The following is a 6,000-nucleotide window of genomic DNA, read 5'->3' as shown; positions in this document are numbered from 1 at the left end:
TATATCTGTGGCCCCTCTATAAACATGTACATCCTGAAGTCTACTCAACAGTCTTTTATCTACCAATACATAATCCAACAAACTACTGTCATTTCGCCCTACATCATATCGTGTATACTTATTTATCCTCTTTTTCTTAAAATATGTATTACCTATAACTAAACCCCTTTCTATACAAAGTTCAATCAAAGGGCTCCCATTATCATTTACACCTGGCACCCCAAACTTACCTACCACACCCTCTCTAAAAGTTTCTCCTACTTTAGCATTCAAGTCCCCTACCACAATTACTCTCTCACTTGGTTCAAAGGCTCCTATACATTCACTTAACATCTCCCAAAATCTCTCTCTCTCCTCTGCATTCCTCTCTTCTCCAGGTGCATACACGCTTATTATGACCCACTTCTCGCATCCAACCTTTACTTTAATCCACATAATTCTTGAATTTACACATTCATATTCTCTTTTCTCCTTCCATAACTGATCATTTAACATTACTGCTACCCCTTCCTTTGCTCTAACTCTCTCAGATACTCCAGATTTAATCCCATTTATTTCCCCCCACTGAAACTCTCCTACCCCCTTCAGCTTTGTTTCGCTTAGGGCCAGGACATCCAACTTCTTTTCATTCATAACATCAGCAATCATCTGTTTCTTGTCATCCGCACTACATCCACGCACATTTAAGCAACCCAGTTTTATAAAGTTTTTCTTCTTCTCTTTTTTAGTAATTGTATACAGGAGAAGGGGTTACTAGCCCATTGCTCCCGGCATTTTAGTCGCCTCATACGACACGCATGGCTTACGGAGGAAAGATTCTTTTCCACTTCCCCATGGACAATAGAAGAAATAAAAAAGAACAAGAGCTATTTAGAAAAAGGAGAAAAACCTAGATGTATGTATATATATATATGCATGTGCGTGTCTGTGAAGTGTGACCAAAGTGTAAGTAGGAGTAGCAAGATATCCCTGTTATCTTAGCGTGTTTATGAGACAGAAAAAGAAACCAGCAATCCTACCATCATGCAAAACAGTTACAGGTTTTTGTTTCACAGTCATCTGGCAGGACGGTAGTACTTCCCTGGGTGGTTGCTGTCTACCAACCTACTACATATGCACCACTATTGTCTTGAGAGACAGTAAGAATTAGCTTGTGTATAAGGCATAACTTCCGTTATGAACAGGATGAACCTAATGTAAACAAGGTATCCAGTGGTGGATAACTTCTCAGTGAATAATATGAGCTTGTTTAAAGTGTCTTGAGTAAGTTAAAATCAGAGCAGACAGTGAAAAACAACAGCATTCACTCTGCATAATGCAGTACATATTTATCCCAAGTTATATTAGCCATAGAGAACCAGTTCACTTCATATATTGAAAAATTAGTTTGTGTAGCATGTCTTTTTTCATTCAAAAACTAAATAACTGTACAATATACTTTCGGTATTATTCTGAAAGCAGATATACAGTAATCAAAATGCAAATTGTGTTAAATATCATCCCTTCTATGAAAAATTCTTAGCAAATGTTGTAATGAGTTTTTTGTCATTGCCAAAATCTGTATTCTGTTTGTAAAAGCAGCAAAATAAGATGCATACTCAGAGCCTGCCATGCATTCAGTAAAGAAAAAAACAGCAACTTTCTATAAAAATGCAGGTTATTATAGAGAGGAAAATGTTTATGATGAATGTCAAGGTTGCAAGGAATAAAGTATGAGGGAGAAGCATGTTGGTATGTATGACATTTCAACCAAGTACTAATGATTCATAAAGTAGTTAAGCGAGTACTAAAACCGAAGTTTCTTTTTAGTGCTATTAAAGAAAACATAAGGGGAAGCACTAAACCATTAGGAGTCATACAGCCCCTGATTAAAGAAAATTAATTAACTTAAACACAACAAAATAACAAAACTGTATAATATACAGTACTGAATAATTAACTAATTACACAGAGTAAACAAAGTGGACATGTGATTGTGTCTACAGTGTATGCAGTTGAGAAAAAGGACATAGCTTGTTAATTTTTTTCTGTACAGTATTGGCTATTTTCTAAAATTCCAAACCATGCCAAATATAAAAAGAAACAGCAAACTGATCAAAGGTATATAATATATGTACTAACAAGTTGATGAATAAATCATGTAACAACTTTACTGGAAGATGTTTTGCCCAACAGAGGCTTTGTCAATGAAATGCTTCCACTACTGTGCCCCTTCTACATGTGACCACGTCTAATGCTGCTTCACCTCTTCCACTGGTTCCATTATTAGAGAATCCATTCTCCTGCATCTGTATTCAATTGATAAAGCCCCTGGTGGGCAAGTGGTCTCTCAACAAAGATACCCAGGTGTTACACCTGTCTTATTCATCCACAGTAAAATATAAAATGCCACTGATAGAAATACTGTTGAATATGAAGAAGGGTTGCATACTACCAAATATCACAAAGCCAGTGACATAATCCAACTTAAGCCAACTAAATAAAGATTGTTTTAACATTGGGTATAAGTGTTGAGAGCAGTAATACAGACATGTAACAAAATAGACTGAGGGCCCTGAATCTGCACTCTCGAAAGGCGTAGAATTAGGGGGGATATGATCGAGGTGTATAAATGGAAAACAGGAATAAATGAAGGGAATGTAAGTAGCGTGCTGAAAATTTCCAGCCAAGACAGGACTCGTAGCAATGGTTTCAAGTTGGAAAAATTCAGATTCAGGAAGGATAGAGTTGTGGATGAGTGGAACAAACTCCTGAGTACAGTTATAGAGGCCAAAACATTGTGTAGTTTTAAAACTAGGTTAGATAAATACATGGGTGGACCTGACTAGCTTGTGCTATTAGGCTCTCCTTAAGTGGAAGTGACCAGACTTGGTGGGTCATTGGGCTAATCCGGGGAGGGGGGGTGGACATGGACCTGCTCCACATGGGTCAGTAGGCCTGTTGTAGTGTTCCTTCTTTCTTATGTAACTGATGAAAAAAAATTTTTTTTTTTTTTTTTTGAGTACACTTAATGTGTAGAAGCAAAGTTTAAACTGAGATGACTAATGACTCAATCGTAAGCATTCCTATGTCAAAAGTCAAGTGTATTTTAAAATGGCACTGAGAAATAATTTCCAAGAGATTTTTCAAAATTATTAAAATAAAAGTTGCAAGAGTTTTGAGCTTAGATGGACTACAGAGGCTTTCCATTTTCAAGATGTTTATACAGTAGAGGCAAGTTTCTTGGAGGAAGAAAGAAGCTACATTACTCAACGAAATATTTTGTCATAATTAGTAGACAAATATCGTCTTGACTGGGAGCTTTGATAAGAAACATTCAGCTTGATACAATGTTGTTTATAAAATATAAATATAACTGTGATCAAAAGGAAGCACTCTCGGTAAAAAAAAAAATGAACACTGCAGCAGTTTCCCATGAAAGAAAGGCAACAAAACAAAAAAAGCCCTTTAACCATCATTTGCTCATCAAGTGTTGTCTTTCCAGAAGGGAACATATATCATGATCCAATGATGACTCATACAATACTGACATCCCCGGGCAACTTACTAAGCATAGGTCTCGTACTTCTGGCCTCTAAACCTTAATTTTTGTGCTTCAATCCACAAGATTACCCATGCTGGGGAATAGAAGGTAGAGGTCCAGGGAATGGGACCTCCACCTTCATATCCATCAGCTCCCCACTTTCACTCTTAAATAGGCAAATTTTTTGCTTGATTGGTATTCTCCTTTTAATTCTCTCTCATCATATTTTCATCCATATTTGTTGATGATACTTCACCCATTCTTTAATCTAATCTTCATCGTTTCTCCAAATATTCTGTCTTATTTTCTTATTAAGAATTTTTCACCTGTCAACATGTTCTCCATCACAATTTTAGTTTCATGCTTGAACTGATAAATTAACTACCCTCCAGTACCTACCATCCTATAACCAGAAAGCTTTTGATGCACATTAACAAGGAATTATTAAATTCACACATCTTCCTGACAAACAGTGCTAGCAGTTTTTTTCCACTTTAACAAAAATTTATTTCTAAAGATACTGTTAGTCATTGTGCAAGAAGACATTAAAAATGCAATGGTTAGACTGAAAATGTTTGGCAAATTGACTTTATGAAAAGTTACTGTTAACAGATGCAAGCTTAAACAGCTACCACTGGCAAGTATGAACTGGTCATGCCGATAGCGAATGAGCATAATAAAAAAAAAGTATAAGAAACTAAAGAAAATTTTGGGTACCTGCTCTACAAGTGAGAGTGAGCTGAGGAAGACGGTGGCTAAACAAGTGGATGGTAGTGTTAGACCCTGGGACTGGGGTACATGTTTTTGCATGCGTGTGAGAAATAGAAGGCTCAAACAATTAAGACAACACCAAATTTTTCAAATCTCACAGCCCAATTTGGAGCCAGGCTTTTCTTTTGACTGCTCATTCAAGAAGAATGCTGCTATTGCTGGTCCACATATCTATAATAACCTGGCAGGGTAATAATTCACATTCCTCTTGAAAACTTCCACACTTGTTTTGGCAATGTTTCTGCTATCATCTGGTAGCAGGTTGAATAGTCTTGGCTACACAAATGTAGTTAAAAATGACAGTGTTACCAAGTGACAAAACAAGAGACTACAGTACACTGAGACAACAGCAGTTCTATTTCTCCAGTAGGTATCCTGATTACACTATCACAGATTATTTTCACTATTGCAGTCTTTAAAACATACTTTCCTCTAGTGCATTTTCAAAGTAAAGCCTGTTGTAAGCAAACCATCTCATAGGTTCAAACCAAAAATCTTCTAGTTACCAAATTGATAAAATTTTACAGACTACACAAGAAATAAGTCACATGGTAGAAAAAAATTAAATACCTGATAAGTCTACCAACTATTACATTAAAAATAAATTACTCATCCAACAACTGATAATTATTTTAAGTCCAACACTGGACTAATATATGCATACACGTCCTGGTTCTAAGTGAAACAAAGCTGAAAGAGGTAGGAGAGTTTCAGTGGGGAGAAATTAATGGGAGTAGGTCAGGGGTTTCTAACAGAGCTAAGGAAAGAGTAGCAATGATGTTGAAGGATAAGTTATGGCAGGAAAAGAAGGAATATGAATGTACAAATTCAAGGATTATGTGGAGCAAAATAAGGGATGGATGTGAAAAGTGGGTTATAGTAAGTGTTTATGCATCTGGAGAAGACAGAGGTGTAAAGGAGAGAGATATTTTGGGAAATGTTGAGTGAATGCACGAGGACTTTTGAACCAAGTGAGAGAGTACAGTAGGGTTCCGCTAATATGGCGATGTCAAATTATAACCAAAATTTGTAATACAGCGTGCCCCACCACATCTATTATGTTTGGAAACTTTCCAAAATTTCAAGTATTTTAAAGCTATTGCGTATTGTATATTATTTTATTAACACACTGGCCGATTCCCACCAAGGCAGGGTGGCCCGAAAAAGAAAAACTTTCACCATCATTCACTCCATCAATGTCTTGCCAGAAGGGTGCTTTACACTACAGTTTTTAAACTGCAACATTAACACCCCTCCTTCAGGCACTGTACTTCCCATCTCCAGGACTCAAGTCCGGCCTACCGGTTTCCCTGAATCCCTTCATAAATGTTACTTTGCTCATGCTCCAACAGCACGTCAAGTATTAAAAACCATTTGTCTCCATTCACTCCTATCAAACACGCTCATGCATGCCTGCTGGAAGTCCAAGCCCCTCGCACACGAAACCTCCTTTACCCCCTCCCTCCAACCTTTCCTAGGCCGACCCCTACCCTGCCTTCCTTCCACTACAGACTGAAGTCATTGTCAGTAACATCAGCATGGGGACACAAACAAAAGCATGATGCCAGACATCCCCAATAAACAGTGAAATCACCCACTGGGCCAAAGATAGCAAGGAGTGGATTCTTCTTTCTTTCAACAAACTGGCCATATTCCACCAAGGCAGGGTGGCCCAAAAAGAAAAACGAAAGTCTCTTTTTAAATTT

This window comes from Cherax quadricarinatus, chromosome 18 (assembly GCF_038502225.1).
Source record: "Cherax quadricarinatus isolate ZL_2023a chromosome 18, ASM3850222v1, whole genome shotgun sequence".
In the NCBI taxonomy this organism is placed as follows: Eukaryota; Metazoa; Arthropoda; class Malacostraca; order Decapoda; family Parastacidae; genus Cherax; species Cherax quadricarinatus.
Note: the sequence above shows the minus strand (reverse complement) of the source record.